General features: G+C 43.3%; 1 long non-coding RNA gene across 3 annotated transcripts in view; it reads left to right on the top strand.

The window, feature by feature from the left end:
- LOC124188383 overlaps positions 1–25,306 on the top strand; it is a 77,081-nt gene that overhangs the window by 21,003 nt on the left and 30,772 nt on the right. The window contains exons 2-3 of one of the 3 annotated variants that reach the window (XR_006872343.1): positions 5,571–5,772; positions 18,883–19,140. This is a non-coding gene — a long non-coding RNA (uncharacterized LOC124188383). Of the gene's footprint in view, positions 1–5,570; positions 5,773–18,882; positions 19,141–22,872; positions 23,797–25,306 lie in introns of those variants that run through there. The other 2 variants (XR_006872344.1, XR_006872345.1) reach the window with 2 other exon arrangements.

A 25,306-nucleotide genomic window follows, 5' to 3' on the forward strand; every position in this document is an offset into this window, starting at 1 on the left:
GAGCTCTTGTTTTCGCGCACACACATCACACAGCAGCGCACGGCTTGTTGTGTTCGCCGACATTCCTCATTTGCACACGCTAGAGCGCATACGGCGACAATTTCGTATCGCGGGTGGCTCATCTTCATTCACTGTCAGAATGACCGAGCGGGAGAGAGAAGGAGCCACGGGCTTTTTTTCCTGGAACTTTTAGTAGTTACCGGGGAATACGTGCGAGAGACAAGAGGTGAAACTAATGAAACGACAAAGAAAAAAAGACATTTCTTTTTTCGATTTATGAAAGCTTTTGGATCTAGAGGAAATAATAATAGACGCTTTCCCAACATCGCGCTGTCATTTCCAGGCAGTGCAGTTATTTGTTCAATGCAAACATCGTATCCCACCTCTCTCTGTTACCCCCACCCATCGTCGACAGTCGACCCACCCTCGGTTTTTCACCAAATCCGTCCCTCCCCATTTTCCACATGTCGTTTCTATATGATGGTACCCGCCCGCGATCCTGTGTGTGTGTGTCCCCCCCAACCGAAAATCTCTTTTCTTCTTCCCATCGTGGCCCACAAGCGGATGACGTCGTCGTGTGCGCCCCGGATGTATGGCGGGTCGGAGCTATCCATCGCCATCATCTTGTGCGTTGTAATAGCGATTCATAAATATAAGATGAAGGGAATGATGATGAAGAATAAGACGAAAAAGAAAGAAAGAAAGGAAAAAATACACACAAACAATATCTCTCTCTCTCGCGTCTTTTGAGATAAGGAAAACTGGGATAGAGGAGCTCTCGGGCATCACGCCAGTCAGGCTCAAGTTGGGACGAGAGTCGAGAGAGAGAGAGAAGAACTAGAGCTAGCAAAAGGGGGGAAATAAAAATAGACGTCGTTATTTTATATATACAGTACCCACCAAACTATTAGGTACACCCCCCTATTTTCAATGCATTCTTATGGCACTACGTGTCCTAGAAAAATGCAATAACTCTTGAACCGCTTGGGCTAGATTTTTTTCCTTTTGGCCCTGAGTAGATCTAATGATGATCTACATTTTTTCTACACATGAAGTTGTCGTAGGATTAACCCCCACGGCGCTACGGTATCGTTCAGTTTATTAGGTACACCCGTTTTCCCCCCATATGCGCCGTGTTAAATACGGCGTTTTCCAAAATTTACAAAAAATACTAAAAATCAAGCTAAAATCTTTTTCTTTGTGCCAAAAGATGCAGAATTCTTCACTCTATGCGAATATAAAGAATAATTTACAATCAAACCAACTCAGAGAACCCTTCCCTATACCTCAAAGTTTTCCACTTCAAAATTTGGCGAAATTGGGCGCCCTCTGCTGGCGAAAGTGCAAGTTTGTTGAAAAAAGTACAAATTTTGAAGTGGAAAACTTTGAGGTATAGGGAAGGGTTCTCTGAGTTGGTTTGATTGTAAATTATTCTTTATATTCGTATAGAGTGAAGAATTCTGCATCTTTTGGCACAAAGAAAAAGATTTTAGCTTGATTTTTAGTATTTTTTGTAAATTTTGGAAAACGCCGTATTTAACACGGCGCATATGGGGGGAAAACGGGTGTACCTAATAAACTGAACGATACCGTAGCGCCGTGGGGGTTAATCCTACGACAACTTCATGTGTAGAAAAAATGTAGATCATCATTAGATCTACTCAGGGCCAGAAGGAAAAAAATCTAGCCCAAGCGGTTTAAGAGTTATTGCATTTTTTCTAGGACACGTAGTGCCATAAGAATGCATTGAAAATAGGGGGGTGTACCTAATAGTTTGGTGGGTACTGTATATGTGTGTGTGTGTTTGCGTGCTGGGGTGTTGGTAATGGGAAATAGAAGAGAGGAGAAAGAATGGAGAAAGAAGCGCGAGAGAAAAACCCGATGTGACATCTGCAATCGTCGAGATAAACAAACGGGTCGTTCTCTTTAGATGTGGATCTTATTTCCCTTCTTTTTTTTCCTCCCTATTTTCTTTATTTTCATTCTCTTATTGTCTTTCCTTTCTGATTTTTTTAAGGCATTTCCCGATGTCGTTTGCCTCTTGATCTTCTCTTAACCGGGACATATTCCGTTGCACGACACGGCCAACCGTGAAAAAACCTCTCCCGGCTCAATCGAATAATAAAGAACAATTTCGTAATAGCTGCTGCAGAGTTGCTGCGAGCCACCGCTGGACTTGCACGACCTTTATACCCCCACGCCCTATTGGCAAATGCGGCCCCACCCCTACCATGATAGCCAAAGACATAATACTCATCATATTATTAGGTAATGCTATGTGTAGTATTTGTTCTTCTTCTCCGTCTGTCAGCTGCCTGCTGGCCATGAGAAAGGGCACACAATGTTGCGTGCCATCGATCGCTGCTGCATTATGTGTGTGTGTTATATTACAATAGTCTCTTGCGGGCTGTTACTTCATTCCAGGCTAATCATAGACGGTTCAATAAACAGTTGAATATGGGAGAGAGCAACACACCCGACTCCGGCTCGGACGACGAAGAATAAGATGAGATCGATATCATGTGAGCGCTGCTGGCGGGGCTTTGCTTTTTTCTCTGTGTGTGTGTGCGTGTGTGTGTGTGTGTGTGTGTCAGCGGGCTCTTAATGCATATACTATCCAGCTTGTATGAAAGGCATTAAAAAAAAAAGCTGTGATATATCGATGCCGTGAAGTTGGCAGGTGAAAAATGGGCAACCAGGGTTTACAATTGAATCCGGATGCCAACGGCAGAGAATGTAGCAGCAGTAGCGGATTTTTTTTCTTTACTTCTTACAACAGAGAGCGGTCGGGATCAAAGAGGCAACGATCTAGTAATAGTAGTGGTAGTAGAGGATTGATGGATGAAGGCGGAAGAGATGAAGTAATGCATCTTTGATGTAGCCAACAGTCGCGAGGATCACAGAGGGTTGCGCGGGATTTCGACACTTTCGGGGTAAAATTTTTTTTAGAATAAGAAAAAAAGGAGAAGCCTTGGAGTAGATATGGAGCGAAAGAATGAGGCGCCGAGTGAGCGAAATCTTCCGCTTGGCAACAGCCTTAGCAACGAGTGAAAAATTGAATTTCGTCGCTCTATGTGTTACGTATATGTGATGGGTTCCTTTATGGATATATATACGCCAGCTGGAGTTCCCTTTTTTTTCGTTATAACCAGGATCGTTGAGCAAGTGCAGATCAATTAGCTTGGCTCTCTTCTTTCCACCGCCTTTGACTGAGGGCCGGCTCAAAAGTACATATATTGTGTGTGTATATACGTATAGGCTTCGCAGCAGCAGCCCCTTTATTTTATACGTGCGCATTCCTCCCTAACATGACGAATGAGCTTTTGGAATGTGTGTTGAGTTCGGTTTCTTTTTTCTTTTTCTTTTTCTTTCGTGAGCCACGTGAGCCGGGAGATGCCGAGTTGCTTCTTATTCGTGGAATGAGAAAATAATGTAAGAAATAAAATGAGACGACAGTTGTAATAATATTTTCTCGGCGGATTCTATCGAATTATCGCCGACCCCCCGAAGAACCTTCATCCGCCCGCCCTTTTTCAGCGCACACATCCAATCTGTATGGCGTGTAGAGCAACAACCAGGATCGAATTGAGATAAGCGTTCGAAAAGTGTCGAGCGCTGAATCCGCTGATAGCGCCTGTCAAGTCATGTTCCTCGTAAACGGGAAATGAGAAAGGCGCAGAATATAGAAGCAGCCGCGCGGATGATTTGGCCTTTTTTTCTTCTTCTTTTGGAGAAAATCTGCAAAACATTTTAGTCCCAACGTACATATACATATATTATATAATACTCGTACCTCAAAGTTAATAAGGTCCCAGTGGGAGCTAACGAGAGCGGAATGCTTGGAATGAATGAAAATGCCAGCTAGATCGATCGGCATCAGTCATCAGATGACAAACGGGTTTCTTTGCTGTTGCACAGCACAATTTCTTCGTTAGACAAGACAACGATAGTCATCCCTTTTTCATATAGGAATTACTTCCATATAGGAGAACAATAAGAGAGCGAAAGAAAAGAAATAGAACCGGAAAAAAGATGGAAATCTCGGAGCTATGTTGGCATCTCTCTCTCTCCCGTCGTCGGGTATATAGCATTACTTTGTTGTCCACTCCGCGCGCGTGTTTTGATCCAATTTCTGATTGCGTCCTCCCCATCTGCTTTACCTTCTGGTTTTTAATCAAACCAAGCGCGCTATCGGTCGTCCTTCATCTTTCCACTCGACTTTTCTGCAGTCATCTGGAGCGGAGTGAAACTGGGTTTTCTTGGATTCGTTCATTTTGATGGTCGCCCCCCTCGCTTCATTTATTGAGCCCGTGGTTTCCTATCGCCCGATTGACACATCAAACAGAGGGGAAAAGGAAAACTGAAGAAGAAAGATGAAATAGTGGCGGTCGTCTGCGATAGAAACGCACACACACACACACATATATATATAGTGGGGCGGAAGAAAAGAAGTGCCATGAATCAATGGATGAAGCGTATTCAATGGGACGAAGGAGACGCTCTTTCGATCGGCTCCTTTTTGTCTCAGGAATGTGGGAGACCATCTCACGACTGATCCTCCCATTCTCTTTCTTCGCCTTTATCCAGCACAATGTTTCCTTTCGCCAACTCCGCCTGTTTTTTGATGACTCTTTCCATTGAGCAGTTGCTATGGCCGGCTTGGCATCGCTTACATTGTCTTGACAACAATTCAAGCGCGTGCCATTCACTCCTCATTTCTATTGATGTTTTCGCCTTTTCGAAAACTCCTTTCGCCGTCTTCCTATTTTGTTTTTCTTTCCCATTAATGCTTCTCCTTTTTTTTTATTTTACGAGATGTTGCTGTTTATTCCCTCTTGGCTTCGATTTTTAACTATTTCTATCGATATATATCAAGCATAGCTAATTAGTGTCGTCTGCTTTAGTTTTGTTTACGAGTTTCCAAAAAGAGACGACGTTTAAAATTAGACAAAGAATACCGAACGATCACTTTTTGGGAAACCTACGTAGTTCACGAATAATACCATACGTAATAGTACACTTTAACAAACAAAATTACAAAAATGTGGTCGTCGTGTAAACTTTGGAGTGACGGTTCTCCATGCTCTCCACTCCATGATGTTTTGCAGGTAAATAACACTAAGAATGCAAATGGATCATTATGAGAGATTACATAGAAAGGAAACCTGTTCCAAATTTGTGAAATGTTAGTTTCTGACTAGCATTTATCATGTAAGACCCCATGTTGGGCTGTTGATGTACGTGGCAGTTTGTTTGGGTGCAGAATTGAGACCTGAGCCAACCATCATAACAACACGATATGCAAGTTTTGCTTGTGGTGATATTGAACTGTCACCAGCAATAATCTCAGTATCATCGATAGGATAATAATGCTTTCTGTTACTTTTATCCCTGCGCCTTGCCAGATATTTGAATGATGTACATGACTTGCCAAATGCAGCATGGAAACCTTCAATTCTCTCACTTATTAAAAATTCTAGTTTACCCTACATTCTCCATATCTCAGTTTCAACTTTCCCTTACTTGTTGTTAAATATATTTTTGTAATCCATTTTTTATTTTTTATTTAGATAAACAGCATCTCGTTTGATAGCAGAAACTACCGTCGAGTTACGCATCTATTACTCCCCCTTTCTTTAAATGTCCTCGTGTACACCCATGTGAGTGTGGGTGTATTCACGAGGACCCCCTTTTCCTGTTCTGTCTGGTGGATTCAACTTTTCTACGGATTGAGCACTTGTGGATGCCTGGCCGTATTTCCCAGGCTTTAAGGTAGGAAAATGTATCTCTATCCTTCCTTTCTTCTTTCCTATTTGGTGGCGTTGATTATAATTCGTGACATAGTACAGAGTACGATTACTCCTGAGCTAGGCAGTTGACTGGAACTGGTTTTCTCTTGCCGTTTTTGTTTACCCAGAAAAGGGTTATTATATAACAAATGGAAAATTGAAAATTTGGCATTTGTAGAACGACGCAGATCAGATCAGGTTTTGTACCTCCCAACTTTGTCTTGTGAGAAAATCTATTGACCAAGAGGGACCTGCCGCCATACCGGCACCTCCTCGTTGTGACGTTGTCGATAGATCTCCATTGCTCTGCGCTATCTCTCTCTCTCTCTGTGCCCCATTGATAATTCACGACGTTTGCGTTTTTTTGCAAACCACCCACATCGAATGGACATCAACTGACTTGCGCCAATCCCCCACTTTCGCCTTCAAAGAAATTTTTCTTTCCTTATTTTTTCTTCACCGTGAACGTTCTTTCGGTACGTTCATGACGCTGTCAAGTGAGAAATGACGACCGATGCAAAAGGCGACCATCAAACGAGTTTTTCTTTTTTTGTGTGTGTGTGTGTCGTATTTTTATTTTTCTCGTTTCGGTTACGGATGGATACGAGCTAATCATGTTGCTGAAGCGTCAAAGTCAGTGTGGCTCCTGTTGAGGATGGAGCAAATAAATCGATAGATGGATCAGCCAAAACTTTGTGATAGACAGCACCCAAAAAAAAGTGGCGTTTACTAGACAGAGTATATAAAGTCAAAGAGGTGTTAGCCTTTTTTTTCTAGTTCCAAATAGGAAAAGGAGAGAAATCTCGTCAAAAATTTGAAATCAAATCAAAGCTCTTGTCGCTCGAATCGTCAGGATCGATCCGCTCCTCCAAAACGATGGGAAAACGTAATATCCCGCCCGGCATTCGCCATATCTTTTTTCCGAATATGACGAGACATCGTCATGCTGGCCCATAAAAACGAACGAGGGAAAGAGTTTTGAATTTTTATTTTTTCCTTTTTTATCTCAAATGAGTTCCGCGGGAGCGACAGTAGGAGAGCAGCAAGAAACACAATATTGACGTTTCTTTATTCGTTTTGCAGCTTCGCTATGCCAAACCGGATGATAGTATCTGTGTGTACATTGCAGCAACAATAACAGAACACGCTACAACAATCCAACATAGTGCGGTATAAAGTCAGCGCGAGAGAATATTCACCAAGAGTCGCTCAGGGACAATCACGAATCCCATCCAGTCTCAATCCCCGTCTCTCTCTCTCTCTTTCCCTTTCATTCCGCTCGACTATATCCATCACCGTGAACAAAATCGGCGTTGCACCATCTCTCCGCTCTACTTTTTCTCTCTTCTTCTTCTTTTGGTTGGCGGATCGCTATCCCCCCTCACTCCATTTTATAGAGACTCTCTTGTTTTTGCTGTTTTTTCTGGGAACCAAGGGAATTTCCCGCTGTACGATCGGGAGCTATGCTACTATTGCAGCAGCTCTCAATTCCGTTCTCATTATTTGATAGACTATACAAATTGGTGTACTTGTGGGTGATCGCTTTGATTTCGAAACGGCTATTTAATACCAATTGCGTCACTGTTTGGGGTTCGTAGAAGGGAAAAACAAGGAGAAGGTTTTAGTTGAAACGTGGCAGAAGAGAAGTAAAACGAAAGCTGGTTGGTGGTACTGTACGAAAGAGACCCTGTAGCGATCGATTTCGGTGCGGAGGATGTTTTTTTTTTTTTCTCTTTATATTCTTCCCATTCCCGGTTACCAGTCACGCGGCGCCGAGGGTGACGGCCGCATTGATGCTAGCGTGTTTTTTTCTTCTCCGTACTAGTTTTTTCCTTTCTTGAAATCAACTACACCGACACTCTGCAGTTAAAACGTACATACCGGCAAAGATGGTTGCAAGCGGTATAAAACGTCTATATCCAAATATAAATATCTAAAGAGAATTGCAGATGATAGAAACACGTAACATAAGACGATCTGACGGTGATGCCAAGCCCATATTGCCCAATTCCGACCGTTCTACTTCATCTTCATCAGACCTGTGTGCAACACTATAGCGCACGCTCTTCTCTTTCAGAGCCAACTGGATCCCTCGTCTCATCTCTCCTGCTGATGCCGCTCTTTTCTGTTGCATCTAGTGATGTGCCTTGTTATTTTTATTTTTTTTTTCTTCCCCTTTTTCTTTCTTGGAATAACAGGGCGGCCATTTCTCTTGCACACGAGTCACGGGAACTGAGCAAGGATAAGGCAAAAAGGTTCTTGAGGTTATGAACGGATATAACACGCCCGTGAGGGATGGATGGGAAATATATATTTCGCTTCTTTTTTCTTCCTTTATAGGCCAAAGTTTATTTATTTATTTACGCGTTTCTTTTTTTTTAAAACAGAGGGTTTTCTTTCAATTTTTATTTCTGTGCAGTGTGTGATAGAGCTACTGCAAGCGTCCCAAAACGGTTATTTTATTTTATTTTTTTAATCGAGTGGAGAAATAACAATGTTCCCAAAGAAGGGAGAAACCTGCTTTACCAATCTGGCACGTGATTTATTGACCAGATCGCCAGTAAATTTCTTTTTTCCCTTTTATACGTCAAAAGTTTGAAAGAAAAAAAAAAAAAAGAATTTCGCTTCTGCTGGATGCTGAGGCCCCTACAACCCCGACCAGCTTCTTCTTAGGTATCGCTTCTACCATTGATGCAGCAGCAGTCTATTCCATTTCATTTCTTGGGAGGATATGAAAGGCGAACTCTTCGACTATTACACGCCTTTCTCCACACAAAAAAAAGAAAAAAGAGAAACTTGCAATATCAAATATAGGAGGAAGGAAGTAGACAGACAGACGGGCAGCAGAGCTGGAATACGACGGGTCATTGGGTTTCCCGCGTGTTGAACCCGACACCCTTCTCTCACCCAAAGCCTGTGCTCTTCAACGTTACTCTTTTTTTGTGTCTCTCTCTCTCTCTCTCGCTAGTCCCCATGTATATATGTGCTGTCCATCCATTGCACGCGGATCAGATTCCGGATCATTAATACCAGCTGAAGAGATGACAGCAGGGGGGTGTAGAAAGAAAGACACAGAGTGAAAGGGGCTTTAGTTGTAGACAAGAAAAAGCAAAGACTCTCGAAAACGAACGAAAGACTTTGGGGAGGAACGCGAGAGGAGGATCAGGGCATCCTTTTCAGCAGCAGCAGCAGCAGACACACAAAACCCTGAAAATGAAATAAAACATGAAAACTTTTTTTTCGATGAGGAATGAAGCTGCTGAAAGAATTGAAGAATCACCATTCACGACGGGGAACGAGCCCTAAGACACAGACAAAACTTCTTCTCCAATTTTCTCTCTCCTTTTCTTATTACACAGTTGAGAAAACTATCACGATAATAAATGATTATTTTTTGTACATCCCATTATTTCTCTTCTCTTTATCCATTCTTCCTATATATACTGTAGCTAAGAAGAATCCCGGCGCCTCGTCAGTAATGAAAGCTGCCAACTTTTGGTCGGTGTCGTCGTTTCTTCTTTTTTTTTCTCTTCCGCCCTTTCCAATTTTTGGTTTTTCTTCTTCTTTTAGTTTTTTTCTTTTCTCTTCTGGGTTTGTTTGTTCTGGGGGCCCCTGCGCCACAGTTTGGGACTCTCGATCAATGTTTTCTCTTTGACTATATAGGAGCTGTGCTTTAGTTATGAAAGGCGACGTGCTTGGAAATCATTATGTGATGATGCAATTACGGAGGATTATACGGGGCCGCTCTACTGTGCGCAATATAGTATATATGGCTGCCTTGTTATAAACCTCCCTTCTGCAACAACAAGCCGGAGTCAACTTGGTATACGGAGCACCGCAATAGCGGACTGGTGTTCCCATATAGGTCCTGTGCACTTGGAACGTAGACGTAGTTATAGGAGAGAGGGAGAGCTGCACGATGCAGCGGGGGGGGGGGGGGGCTCATCATCCGGCGCACATCGGTGACGAAGCGATGAGGATACGTAGACGAGAGTGAGGAGCTGATGGAACTGGAGGGAGCTGACTCTGTGGCAGATACACACTAAAGGGATCTATCTATGTACGAGCAGCAGCAGCACTGTCTCTCTCTTATGACGACGACGTAGTCGAGATAGGGCGGGCGGCCCAAAGTGTATTGCCTTTTGGAAAAGAGCGCGCAAGACTGTTGCTGCATACGAAATGGCGAATCGAAATGAATAAATCATTTGGAACAAGTTGAGTTTGGGGTGATAGAGAGAGAGAGAGAGAGTAGAAAAGGGATGGGCAATTTCGATAAGGACGACACAAGAGAGAGATAGAGAGAGAACGAAAGAAAAAAAAGAGCTGAAACAACAAAAGGAGATAGATGCCACTACACAGTGTACACGCATGTACTTGGGTCTCTCGTCGTTTTCTTATTCTTCCTCTTTTGGGCTGTTGTGTTGTGTATCCGCCAGTGAAGAGAAGCCACTCCAACTAATGAGAAAGATGACAGAGAAAACCATCACATAGGGAGAGGGAGATGTTTTCGTTGACGAGCGAGATACACCACGCCTGCTGCTGCTGTTGTTGACAGGGCGAAGCCTAGCATATAGTAATAAGAATAATAGTCAATTTAAACAAGTAAAAAAAAAAAGAGGAGATGAAAAAAAAACTGGGCAAACAACTACAAAAAACAGTTCAAGTGGACGAATACGATCTCGTTTTCCCCGATATTCACGCGATAGAATATCAAGTCCAATAAACAATCAACAGGGCCAGTCTTATTATTCTTTAATCACGATAAATTTGCGCTCCGAGTGATTGCTCCCCTTTCTGATGATAGCTTTCAATGTAATGTTGCGTCCCTTTATAATCGAAGCATTGGAACTGGACTTTTTGTGCGCCGTTACTTATAAAGACGTAGTAGCTCCACTAAGAGATAGCATCAACTTTCCCGGGAAAATGGCAGATGAGATGAAGAGCTTTTTTACTTCAAGGCAGAAAAAGTGAACGAATGGAAATAACGGGGGGAGAGCAGCTGTAAAATCATCATCATCTTCTTTGCATGTTATAAGAAACTTCACATTTTACTCACCGAAAGCCATAACCCCCCTCCGAAAAAAAAAGATAGCGCAAAGGGAAGGATAGAGGACAGAAGGAAATGATAATGGGAAAAAGGAATACTAACGCATTGGGGATGTCGGATCCCAATCTATCTACCGTACATTATTGTAGCTTCTATTTGAAGCTGCTTCTCTTGACTCATGGCACGACCCATACGCATTTACAGATTGGATCAACAACAGTCAGACAGCAGAGAGAGACTAACACTGAATATATGTTTGCCGTCTTCTCTGAACTGCCGTCCTCACCAGGAAAAATAAAAATCCTCCGATAGGCTGGGCATCATAGATCCGCTAATGTGTAAAAACACGAAAGCAACGGAAATTCGTCCTTTTGCGTATTTCCAGCTTGTAGCTTGTACGTGTGTAATCTCGTTTTCTTTCCTAGCTTATTTTTTGGTTTTGTTTTTAGTGTTTCGGAATAGTTTGACTGGATTGGTATTTTTTTTTTATTTGCGCGATGCGGAGGCCATTTGAAATCGGGAATTTTTTCAGACCGTCTGCGGTTGGAATATATGTCTGATCTAATCGCGCCATGATAGCTATAGGAGAACAAGGGGGGCGTTATCCAATTTATTAGAAACGGTCGATGACCCACCACTAAAAACCTGACAGGTTTCCTCCTTTTTTATTATTGTTATTATTATGATTTTCTTTTAGGATATTTCTTTGAGAGGGATTTGGAATAGATGGTAGGGGATGAAGATGCGTTTTTTTTTTCCTATAGATATATTCCCCTCTTGTTTTATTTCCCTTCTTTCCTAAGGGTTATCGTTGGAGAAATGCGTCTATAGTCAAGACATCATTATCAGTTGTACCTGTCAAATAATTCATCGGTCGGGAGCTCTGGCTGAACATTGTCTCGCCAATAAAAACGAAACGCAGCTAGGAGAAGAAGAAGAAATGAAATGAAAGGGGCCCGGCCCGGGCCCATATCCTGACCCGACCAGCTGAACCTATCCCCCGTCCGCACACACACACACACACAGCAGAGCTGATTTAGCTCTTCACGATCTGCCTGACTCGTATTCGCTATATATACAAGTTTATTAATACTTTTGTTTTGTTTGTTGTTGTTGTTTGTTGCCATAGATCGGTGGCGAGAGACTGCTGTCAGAAATTCCAGTCGGGTTTCTCCAAACGACACCGATAACTCGCTGGCTAATGTCTACTCTCTTTTCATCTGTATGTGTGTTGCGTGTGTGTGTGTGTTTCTTTTTACTGCGACTCGTTAATGGGATGAGTCGAAGAGGAATGTCAGCAACAGAGAGGTCTGACTTATTTTTATTTTCGCTCGACTCCCCCATCACCCGCCCGTCTCTCTCTCTCTTTTTGTGTGTGCGCGTTTCCCTCTCCCCACAGCATCATGTCATTCTTTCTCTCGCGTAATCATTTCCGATGTCATCTGCTCGGCTCTCTTATTATTCTCCTTATTTTTTCTTCTTTTCATTCTTCTCCATTCTTGTGTGGCTTTTATTGGCATTCTCGACTCTGTGCCGCCGCGGTCTCGGTAGATATCAAGAGCTCGTCGTCGTCATCTCGTAACTTGTTGTGTCGTCCGCCGCTGCCGCCGCCACCGCCGCAAGAGTCAAAGAATTTTTTTTTTCGGTGGGGGGGGACGACAAGGACGAATAGGAGTTATACAACAAAAGAATCTCTGGTGATGGTCGCTTGTTAAATGGTTCAATTTGGTCCGACTGAACGCGCTGTTGTTGTGCTGCCGCTCCGCTTTCCCCCGCCCCTCTCGCCATATCTGCGCTCTACGATTCGTTTTTTTTTTCTTCCTTCTCTATGCAGAGACGTAAGCCTGAATGTGTATCGCAACTGAATCTCACTCCAAGCTCCAATGTGCTATGCCAATGCGCCTAACCTTTTCTCTTATTGACGAGAGTTCCAAGTTTTTGTACGTGTGTCAGCGCGTTAAATATATTCAAACACTTGAAAAGGTTACACGCGAACAGATGGAACTCTCGACGACGACGACGACGACGTCAATAATCACATTTGATTCAGTGTTTGTTCGTGCATGGCGCCGAAAAGGTTTCAATCAAATTTGCGCTCTGCTAGGGAAAGAAAAAGAGTTCGATTAATTTTAATTCCATGATGGATGATGATCGAATTGGAAGGGAACGCTGGTACCCGCAATCTCATCGAATCTTGACGTTTTCCCCCCTCTAAAAAGATAGACGCTTATGGCGCATATACATACATAACACACAGACACCTCCATCACCCCTCCCTTCCTCCTATACAAATATGGGCGATAAATGATTCTGGATCGACGTGTAATTGCCATCTCCAGGGGGGGGGGGGTCCAGCTTACACGGGACCTTTCTAAGTCATGTGGAACAGTTGAACCATTTGCTATAGACATGCCATACCCTATAGACATCCTACACCCCTCTTTCCTTTTTGGCATCTTTCATCACATACTTTCTCTCACTTTTGCTCTCGCTTCAGCTTCATTTCCGTGGCTTTGGCTGGCCCCGTGGATGCTGAGGCTGCTGCGGTCCGTCTCCGCTGATTGATGATATCAGCGGGGGGGTATTCTTGTATATCTTTGGCTGCGCACGACAGCCGAGCGTTTTCCCTTTTCATTTCTCCAGTCTCCTCTTTCGGCCCCCTTCGGCCTTCACGTCCCACATCGTTTCTAGAGGTGGACCGCCCCTCTCTACGACCGAATGATTATGGGCATCAGCTATGCAAATGAATGTCCTTAATCAAGAAGGCTACGTACATCCTACTCTATACTACTAATACTTGTAGTAGTAGTACTACAAAAATGAGCAACAGCAGAATGGAGAGAGACTCAAACTATAGAGATGGAAACAACACACAGCGAGTCCCTCTCAAGAATATTAATGGAGGCAGCAGCCGGTTGTGGAATAGTGTGCAAGGGTAAAAAAGGTGGGGGGGGGGGGTTTAATCAGTTAATAATTAGCTCGTCGAGACTGCTATACAGTCATTTAATGGTCGTGTTGGATGGGCAGCTATTTATAGATTGGCTACGAGAGGTATGTACAAGTGCGAGGGAACGTATGATTAGAAAAGACCTTGCCTCAACGGTCCGGCCTCTCGGTCCAGCCGTACCATCCACCGCGTCGCCCGTGTGTATATTTGTGTACCACAGTATACTACGTTGTGTATATACCTTGCGCGCCGCTGTATGGTTGGTATCCCCCCTAAATCTACGAATCATTCTTATTAGCTACCATAAAAGGTCGGGCCGCTCGAATATGTAGGATAGAAGGAACTGAAGAAGAAGAAGAAGAAGAAGAAGAAATGGAAAATAAAAGAAGTTTGGGCTGGTGTGTCTTCTTCTTCTTCTTCGTTGGGTTTCTCCTTTCCTCTCATCTTCTCCTTTTCCATCGGCGCTCCGAGAGACCGAGACCAAGTTGGAGGAGAAGCTTGAATTCTATCATCATCAAGTTTCTTTTCAAAATAGAAGGATGTATGGAAAGAGAGAGGGAGAGAGATAGAGAGAAGAGGAAAAAGTTGTGGGATGAGAAGGGGAGAGTGCGGTACCACGGCATATAGACATTCGTCACGCGAACATTAGCTCCGCTGAATGCGCCACATTGAATCACATCTACACGGCGCATAACACAACTCGTCGACGCTCTCTCTCTCTCTCGCCGAGGGTCAGCGGAGAAGAAGAATTTTCTGAAAAGGGAATCAACGAATAAGAAAAAGAAGAAGAACGTCTTTCGTCCCCCCCTTCCACCCCTTCATTAGCTCAGCCGTGTATTTACTGACGTTCGAAATGCTCCCGATGGAGTGACCTAAAAATATTTCCCAGCAAAGAGAGAGAGAGCAGAGAAGCAGACAAATATGAAAAGCCTCTTATATATACCCCCAGTGGCCGTTTTCTCGGCTCGTTCAACAACATGCACGGTGCAGGACGTCTATTAGTCGTCCCAACTGCTGTGAGTATTAAAAGTCCTGGGCGCTAAATTATTCGGCATTTCGGCAAGGAGAGAAATACCTCGTCTCTCTGTTGTTGATTAGAGGCGAGAGTGGTATTTACGTATTGAATTGCTTGTTGGCAATCGTTGCTGCTGCTGCTGCTCTCCCCGGTACATCGTCGTGCTGCATGCGGTCCCCACCCATTTGGCTGGCGCACGCGTGGCCCAGGCCGCCTCTACGTATATCCACACCAGTCCATATCCATATGGAGAAACATTATCGAGCGCGCTAATTGCCTTTACTCGCTTCAAGATCGACTAGTCGGGGCCACGACTAGACATGGCCAGCAAAGATGAAAAAACAAAAAGGAAAAAAACGAAGAAGGAAGAAACACTGGCTAGATAACAGACGGCCGGGACAGAAACAAGAAAACCAAATAACCAGCATCGCTCCCATGTCTAATAACAGGAGAGAAAAGATTTGAAGGAAGAACAAGAGATAGAGTTGAGAAAAAAAAAAGAAAGAAGAAAAATAAAAGTATAAGGAGTGAGAGAGTGGTGGTCGCTCATTTCCATCCGCACACCGAATCTTCTCTTCTATTTTTCTTTTTCTTCCTTTTTCTCTAGTGGTGAGGATAATGAACACTTGGAATAGATTAGCCGCATCCTCTTCTCTTGCTGGATAGTTTTAAAGACACGCTCATGGAAAGAAACAAAAAGGCGAGAAGAAAATTCCGTCTTTTAAACAATTTGTCGGGTCATCGCCATGAGCATCAATTTCTCTAGCTGGATTTGACGATTCTACACTTAAGCAGATTTTTTTTTTGTTTTTGTTTTTTTTTCTTATTTCCTTTTCTTTAGTCGAACGGTTTATTGTGTTGTATCTCTAGCGAGGAACAGAAAATGATTTCTTTTTATAGTTGTTATTTATACTTTATTTGCGTCACTAGCCGTTTGTGGCCGGATCGCTTGATGTAGCCCGATCGGTCGTATGATTCATACTTCTATTGAATTCATCTATTATCCTTCAGATTTCTATCTATCCCCTCTCTCTCTCTCTCTTTCTATTAATAAATTTTCCTCCCAGACTTTTCCCTTTTGGAATTGCTATAAGCTCATCCATCAGTCCAGCACCCGTAGTTGATCCATCGGCAATTAGTCGAACTCTCCTCGATTCTCTTCTCGTTCCTTTTTTCTCCCATTCCACTTCATCTGCAATCAACTAAGATGATTGCATTTTCCTCGTAGCTTCTTTCTTTTTCTGTGACTCCCACGAACGTATACAGAATACGATTTCCACTGATTATTAATTTACCGAGAAGAGCTGTCGTTATTTCTCCAAACTCTCTCGTGACATTTCCATCTTCCACTCCTCGCGAAGACGTTTCTCATTTTTATTCGTGACATTTTCATCTTATTCCAAACCGCAGCTTTTGCATATTTCTAAATTCGCGTGCAGAAATTAGTAGGGGGGCCCTATAGCGCAGCCTGGAACGTCAAGCGATGATTCTTTTTCTTCTCTTTTTCGGTGGAAATTCGTAGGAACTCGGTTCGGTTTTTCGTTGCCAACCTGTTGTTGCTGTTTGCTGGTGTGCGCATGTTTGTTTTTTATTCCGTTTGTATACGGATGCGGCAACGCAAACCGCACTGCGAGCCTTAACTCATCAATAGCGATCGGAATGAAGAGCTGTCAGCTGATAACTGTCAGCCAGTTCGTCATAGTCACTGAGTCGCCTGAAGCGAGCAAGCCAAGGGAAAAAAAGGGCCTTTTCCGCTCGAGTGTGTCCCGGCGTGTGTGACGAGCAACAAATCAAAAGACAAACAAGATACAGTACTATTTATATAAATACACATCCTTGTGAGGAGTGAGCGATCAATCGAGTTGTCTGGCACCAATCATTTTTCTATCTCTTCTCTACAGTTCGCTTCTTCCACCTACTCCTAATCCTCCTCCGCAGTTCCACTTGGTATTTGGACAAGAAAATAAACGGGAAAGGCTAAAAAAAAAATCGGGCAAAAATGTTAGCCACACTTATACGCCTACTGATTACGTGGAACTCTCAACAATTCAATTGGTTCAATTTATTATTATGATTCCAGGCGACGACGAGGACGTTGAACGCTCTTTTCCGTTGAAAAAGTGGCTCAGACAAAATTAAGGATCTTTCTGTTTTGTTTTTTTTTCCGTGCGGATTGATTATGTTGACTGCAAGAATAAAATAAGTTGCATATACACACACACACGGAACTCTTGGAACTTGTCTGGGGGAGGGGAGGGGGAAAGTTTTCAATACGCGGTATTTACTATGGTGCCAGCGACCATCATTATCATAGCGCAAACAAGCTCAAACTCTGTCTCCATCTCGGCATCAAAGTTTTGAAATTCACCTAGGGAGTCTGCAGCAGGGCGGAGAAAGCAGCGTCGAGAAGGCTGATTAATAAGAGCGAAACGAGATCGTCGTGCATCCACGTTCCCCTGTACTACGGTGCACACAGGATGTAGGCCGATATGCACAACAACTTTGAATAACAAATGATTACCATAAATTAAGGATAACCACCATCACCTCTAACCTCACGATCCGTGAATTTTTCAGGGGAAACTGCTGCGCAGACGTCGCCGCCCTATACAGTTGCCGAGTCGATATTTTCCCCCCGATGGATTCGAGCAGCATCGAGCACAATTTCCCCGAAAGTGATGAATTCAGCTTGTCGTTCAAAGTTGAGACGAGGGGGTGGGTTGCCGCCGCTGCTGCTTCCCTCGTAGTTATTTCCCTCTTCTACATGGGTGATTTCCTACATGCTATATAGGCCTATATAGTCAGGCAGTCAGCCGAAAATGCAAAACAAGCCACGACAAGGTGATCTTTTTCCCTTCTTTTTTTTTTCTTCCCCCCAAAGTCCTTCGTCAAATTGAAAATTCATAGCACCGCGTGAGTGGAGGCCCCCAAAGCCCAGGCGACCGTAAAAAAAAACCTCAAAAAGGAATGAGTAGTAAAAAGTATATAGTATTATATAGTATGGGGGGATACGGCCAGAACCGGAGTGGCATAGCTCTCTCAAAAGTCCCAACCAGCCGAATGATATGCTTCTTCTCATCCTGGCACAGCACACTCTCGCTGTGTGTGTGTGTGTGTACTGTATTATGCGACCCGTTCGCGGCGCGCTCCTCCCGAAATACAAAGTGTATAGTTCACTGCTTAATTGACATTGTATTTTCCGTATGTGGGTACCTACGGATGCGTAACCGTTTTTTCTTGATTGAATTCTTGGGAAAAAAAATCGGGGTCTTTTCTCTTTGGTTTTTGTAAATGTTTTCCTTCGTTCAGGGTGGGGAGGAGTACACACTATTCATTTTTACCTCACCTATTTCATTTTGTTCTTCTTTTCTTTCTTTCAAGAAACCTGGCGCCACTCTACCTGATTTCTCTCCCGGAGAAATGGGGGGCATTTCTCCCTTTTGTAATATACGCAATCTATGTGTGGCTCAGTGAACGACTGGTTAACAAGTTATTGGCATCTGTTATAATCTTTGCTTGAAGTTTAGGCTTCACGCTGCTCGGCAAAAGCGATTCAGTCGTTTACAAAAAGTACAGATGAATCTATTTACATGCTAATATGGAAACAAACACTGTGTATTGGTCGGGTGCAATAGCGTCCCGATTGTCTCATATGAAGTTCTCTTTTGAATTCTCATCCGGAAAAGTTCACTACTTTTTTCGTCACATTATGTCTAGTTATAAGTTGAACTTCATCGTGAACAGAATGATTCATGAAACATTCGTCCATGTTATTTGGGGAAGTTATGTATTTTTATTGCAGCTGTTGTTGAGCACCAGAATAAAAAGTCGAACAGTTGTACTAGTAGACAATTTCAGATTTCTCCGAATTAGGGATTGTAGCAATAGCACAACACCTGTCTGTGTGGGCTGGAGAGAAGCCCGGGGATTTGCCACTCGGTCGATTATACGAATTTGGTTTCTCACCATTTCATAGGTACTCTCTCTACGTGCATTTCGTTATTTTTGAGTGAGTGCGCTTATATCCTATTTCTCATTTTTGTTGATGTTTGTTTTGTTTTTTTTGTTTCTTTTCTACTTAAAGTTATATGGGAGACGACCTGATCTTGAGTTCCTCCGCCTGCACGAACCGCCAATCATCCTGTGATCTGATCCTGTCCAGCAGCCACCAAAAACACCACACAAACGCCCCGTGCTGTGCGTGATGGAAGAAACAAGTGGGCGGAATGGCTCCGCCGGTCCGAGAAGGGGAGAGACTTGACTCTAACCCTCTCTCTCTCATCTTTCGACAGCAGCAGGAGATTTCGGCTCGACTGGCGCTCCGTGGCTCGTCGCCAAGGTGGTGGGTAAATGCCCGGGAAACCGGTTGCGAGAAAACTGGTGGGAAGAAGAAGAAGAAGGGAGTTAGTTTATATAACTGCTCGTTTCTCTCGTGCAGTTTTGTCCAATTAGAAAGTACATCGTACAACATCGCAATAACTTTTGAGTGCTCCGTCGAGTTGGCCAAGTTTTTGACAGCTCATCGTGGTGCCACAGCCATCAGAAAAAAACAAACAAAGTCCGTTAGATTTTCTATCCCTGTCCTTTTAAAAAAAAAAAGCAGCCGAAATTGATGGCAGCAACGTCGTTCAACCGGTCGACGAACTCGATATCCCAGCACAGTCGTCGTCGACGGCCGTCGCCCAGGTTGACAGAGATACATCGGTTTTGAACCAACTGTACGGCCGGATTCCTTCCGGTTGCTCCAATTAACTATTTACCCGACCTCAGCACCTGTCCATTCGAAATAATTGCAGAGCCACGGTAAACGGTATACAACATATACTGTGTGATGGGCGAACTTTACTGGCATGCTAATTTTTTCCGCGTCGAAAATCCCCCAGCAGTTCCGTTCAGTTAGGGATTTGATTGATAGGATAAGACAATTATGTGTACAGTACAGCGCCCGTCATTACCGCGCCCAACTTGGCTGCGTCTCCCCCTCTTTGCTCTGCATGTTTTGTCTTGTTACCAAGTTGAGCATCTAATTGGTATCATTGAACTTGGGTTTGTACTTCCCGCCATGCCTGGTGTCTCTGATCCTCCCGGTTGTACCTCTCGCTGTGTTGGTCGTGTTGCTTCGACCCACTTTTTCAGCAACGCGTTTTCCCCAACACTCGACGAGTCCACATGTGCTTTGAAGCCGATTGACGTCTCCTGCTGTTGTTACTTCTATCTCTCTTTCCCTCCTCTTGGAGCTCGACAGAGTGTTTCACACCCACCACGCCCACTTTGTCAAATGTTCCATGCCATATATATATTCTTCGCCTTTCTGCCTCTCTCTCTCCCTTAACTATTTAGTTTCCCAAACCAATTTTTCTCTCATCTTCTTTCTATTCTCTTTTTTTCCTTTTTTGTGTTGTGCGGATGAAAAATCGAGTCAGGCTGGCAGCAGACAGAGGAGGGAGGTGTCTCTGTCTGTGTCTTTCACTTTTTCTCTCTCTCTCTCCCTATTCTTTCGGTTAACACAATTCAAATTTTTAAAACTTTCCCGGGAATTGTCACGACATGTGGTAGGCTGGCAGCGGTGGTAGACAGGACATAAACGCCAGAGGTTTCATCTCGTGTGCCGGAATATTTATCGCTTATTCTGTAATTTTCTTAAGGGAGGGATAAGACGAATTTCTATAGAGATTTGTCAACGCTACATTCTCCTTTCTCGCAGACGTTTTCCCCCCGTTGTTGCCACCTTTCTAGGGGATGTCTATAGGCTCCCCCCCTGCTGGATGCATCAATCTCTTGACTCGCCCGCTGGACGTTGAATAATATAAGAATCGAGCCAATGACGCGATCACAAAAATTAAAGAGATATGCGCAGCCTGAATCTCTTCCACAAAGGGGCCAACGTCTCATTTCCATAAGCTTCATTTATATCTCAGCTTTGGCAAGACTTTTGACTTGAGAGAAAGCTTTATATTATGTAGCAGCACTCACACAGCATCAAACCGCCAGTATGCTGAGTATGAGAGCCTAGCGAAGACTCGAGTTGAATTGCAGAGCGCAGCAGGAGGTCTATTTGATTTTCCAACGTCAAAACTAAAATAAAAAAAAGATGAAACAAGAACCAGATGTTCTCTCGTCATCAGATCTCCCCTTTTTCTTCCATACTTTCTTGTACCACTACTTGTACGCATACACAACCACCATGTAGCCGGCTTCCTTCGTTTGCTGGATTATTCGGCAGATTTTTCGAAAGTGCCCACGACGAAAAGGAAATTGGGTTTTCTTCGGTGAAGTAAAAAAGCACTTCGATATCCTGTAACCATCGCGCAGTTTAGTTCCGGAAAAGCGGAAGTGAAATTTTTACATTTTTAGCAGATTGAAAACAGCAACAAATTAGCGTGAAAATCAACGTCGATTCCGCATTGAGTCCTCTCACCTTCACCAACATTTATAGCCGCTTTACCGCAGCACCTTTTCTTTAAGGGTATAGTAAGGTCGCGCTGTCGATTCTAAGCCCTTCTGCTTGATGAACCTTCTATTGAATTAATTATTTTCAAAAGCAAGTGGAGAGAAGAGGAGCTGGGTGGAATGGCTAACATGGTCCAACAAGGGCGATAGCCAGTGATATAACAATGACTCGGATGGAGAACAAATGGTGAAAACTTGTTGGAATAACAAAAGGCACTATAAGCCCATCCCCGGCGTCTGACTGGCATAGCTGTGGTGGAGTGTACAGGAAGCTGTTGCTGATGTTTACCTGGGAAAACAATAATCCTATCAAAGGTAACAAAAAGGAGCCAAAAGAAGAGGAGACAGACGCCTCCCTAAAATAACGTGAGGATGCCTATCGAGAGACTTGTTCGTCTTCTTCTTCTTCTTTCACGTTTATTGTTGTCTGCACTCATTTCAGCCCATCTCTCTCTCTCTCTTTCACTCTCTCAAGGGATGACTCAGTCTCTTGTTGAAGCCAAACAAGAAGAAACCTCTCAGTCTGTCTATCTGTCTGTCGTTCTTTCCCTCGGCCATATCTTCTCTCGTGTTGATAAGACTTTTATACGTAAGAAACAGTAATAACAGTCCCGACAACAACAGCGACAACAACAACGGCAACAAAAGCCGGAGAAAGGTGTATATATTTATACATACGTTGCCTTATCAAGCAGACTTTTTTTTCTCTCTCTATTTTTCTATCTCTCTTTTCTCGTTTTCCTTTGAGCTTCTACTTTTCTTTTTTTTTTCGTTTCTGGCAAAAAGCTTATCTCTCTGTCATTATTTTTTTTTAGACGTGAATTGGGCCTGAGGGTCCCGGAGTGAGTCTCCTCAACTATACACATGCAGTATATATACACTTCATATATTGCACGTTCAATCTCTGTGTCTCTTTTTTTGTTGTTGTTGTTCACTCGTACCGTAGTCGCTTTAAAAAAAAATTTGCCTTTTTCTCTATTCAACGGGGTTAGATTCCCTCGAGCCCTGCCGAAAGAGTAAAAAAAGAACATAACCGAAAATATATTTTAAAAAAAAGCCTACTTAAAAGGCAATTGGAGGGTATAATGTAACGGCCGTCTAGGATCGAACGAACGAGAAAAGTTTGTCCTTTCACCGAGATGATGAAATTGATCTCTCTCTCCGGCAGACCAGGCCAGCCACCAGAGAATATATGTATCCATCCATCCATCCATCCATCCACACAGCCAAGCCAAGTTGCATACAGGAGGCTCCATAGGAGGAAAATTATGGAGTGAGTCGTCGTCGTTTCACTCTATAGCTTGTATATATATACGTAAACTACTCATATTGTATATCAGCTCAGCTATACGCCAACAGCTCTCTCGACTCCCTCATCCCGAATGGATGAAAGCTGATTCCGTTTTAAGAGGGTAGTGTTAAAGGGAAGACGAGGAGACCCCCTGTTTCGAGGAACAACCCTTAGAGCTTTGACTGACTTGCTACACCATAGAGATGGAAGTGTGTATGGGTGAGTATAGTACATAGTACCGCTGTACAGTGCCCAGTGAGGGAACGAGTATACTCTGTTGTTGGAGCAGGAAGTATATAGCTTTGAGGTAAAGGAAATTTATTGAAATGATCCAAAGGGAAGGCATCTGACCTGGTTACACGCTCGTACTTCATTGCCCTGTATGTTGGGCTTTATTTGAACCGTTGTGCAATATCGAGTGAACGGTAACGATCCACTTTCCTCAGGAGCTAATCGTACGTCTGAACGACACAACTTCGGAGCGTGACACACTGACACCAGCTAGTCAAGACAACGGGGTTTTATGTGTTACGATATTTATAATAGACGTCCTTTATCAACAGGATCGTCCTTTATCCCCCAGCATCCTAATTCCTTACCATTCCACAAATTAATATTTATTTTAAAATTTTTTAAACAGATTTGAGATTTCAAAACATTTAAAGCACTAAAAGCAGGTCGATCCTAGAAGGAACTCCAAACATGGAAGTTGAAGTGATGTATTAAAAACAAATTGAATAAAAATGAGATTATTTCGCATCTAAGTAATTTCCCTTCTTACGATTTAATTTACGAACAGTGAAATTAATTTCTGTTTATTGAAAAGTATTTATTTCATTCGCGAATCATTTATTGACAGTAGAAACTGCTTAGCCCTTTTTGCAAAATTGATAGCATCGTCTGCTTTCCATTGAGTCAACATTTTCAAGTCTGGTGCGTGCTCATGTGGTTGACTGCTTCCCTCTTTCAAGACGTGATCGGACATTTTGTCATGTCTTATGTGTTCAAAATTTTCATTTCGTTACTGCAAAAATCTGTGGCCATTTACTTTCAAACGAATAACGAGCTGAGCTGACTTCGTGACGAATATGAAATTTACAAACAGGGTGTTGCTTTCTTTAGAAGTAGCCCTTGTATCTTTCACAACCACGTGGTTCGTGCGAAAAAGAAGAAACTTCTCTGCGAATGAAGTCTCAGCCCAGTCATCACTGTATACTCCAAGACCTGGCCTCTTTGATCCATTTGCATCACATGTGTGTAAGCATTTCTTTCTTATTCGCTTTCCCCATGTTTCATTGCAAAAGTCTGTAGAAGCTATAATGGCGATGTTCCAGCTGATTTCACCATCCATTTCTTTAAATGTTCTCCTCTTTTTCAACGAAGGCTCTAAACAGAAGATGCTTACTGATTAAGTAACTTGTTATTTCATTCTGGGTAACATTTCTGCGAATGCACTGTGATGTCAACGCGATACGTATACATAGTTCGAATGGCATTTCAATTTCAAGAGCTCTGTCTCTCAGCTGTGAGACGAGAGAAGACGTTGTCGATGAACTTGAGTGCAACCGACGTCGATGTTAAGAAGGTTTTCAGTTCACTCTATCCCTGGTCCATATAGTATCCTTCGTCCTTTGCAACTTTCGGCTTCCCTTTTAAAATACCAACCCGAGCTAGAAACTCTGTCGGCTCCCGCTGTGATGGAACGCATCGTTCATTAGTCGAGGAGAAATATGATGCTGCGAGATGATTGTCGACGAGGGCCATACGGTCGCCCAATGCAACCGGGGGTCCACGCCATCACACACAGAGACTTTTCTTTTTCCTACTTCTTCTTCTTCTTCTTAGACTTGTATTTCGCTGTATGCAGCAGCAGCAGAAGAAGCAACAACACACGCCTTGCTAGTTGCGACGAAGTATACACACACAAGTTTATCTATAAATAAGACTGGCAATCGGGGCTGCCACATTTGACGGCAGCTCTTAACTTGTTTTACGAGGCCAGCTTAATGGCGGCAGTTTCTGTTTTTGTCCAACTCTCTTGATCGTTCCCTTCTCTCCTATCTTCTCGTCCCACATAGGCAAAAAAAAGAAAGAAATACCCCCAAGCTGCATGAAACTACAACAAACACAGGCGGTGCTCGTACAAACCAACACACACATGCAGCAGCAGCAGCAACCCAAACTCTCTTATTCTGCGTAGTAGTGGTAATAGTAGAAGAGGGACAACGACGAGCCTCATCTCGTTTTCCGCCATCCACCAACTCCTCGCTCTCAATAGCTTTGAACTTTAGTGACTTTGCCGGGCTTCAACAGACGTTAACAGTTTTCACCCAAAAGACGTCATGCTTTTCAGCGTTGAGCCAAGAGTTCACACAAAACGTGGAAGCTTTTCAAAGGGGGGGAATAATGGAGCGCGGAGCAGAGAGAACCTGTTTGGCCTCTTTATCAAGCAGTAGACTTTAAATATCTATTTATTTTTTTCTCTCTCTCTCTCCCCTTTTCTCTTACTCTGTTATGAGCTCGTCAATGGTTCGATATCTATAATGAGGCGAGCGTTTTTTTTTCTTTCCACTTCTAAAGTTATAACCAAGTTCTCTCACGCAGTTTTAGACACATTCGAACTGCTACTCCTATCTCGTCGCGCCACGACAATAAGGTGGAAAAGGAACAAAACATTTCGGGATATTTTTTTAATGCTACACTTTCATCTCGACTTTATATAGAGGCGAGTGGTGTGGTTATGGGCTAAGATGGTTGGGTTGCACAA

The sequence above is a fragment of the Daphnia pulex genome, chromosome 2 (assembly GCF_021134715.1).
Source record: "Daphnia pulex isolate KAP4 chromosome 2, ASM2113471v1".
Lineage (NCBI taxonomy): Eukaryota > Metazoa > Arthropoda > Branchiopoda > Diplostraca > Daphniidae > Daphnia > Daphnia pulex.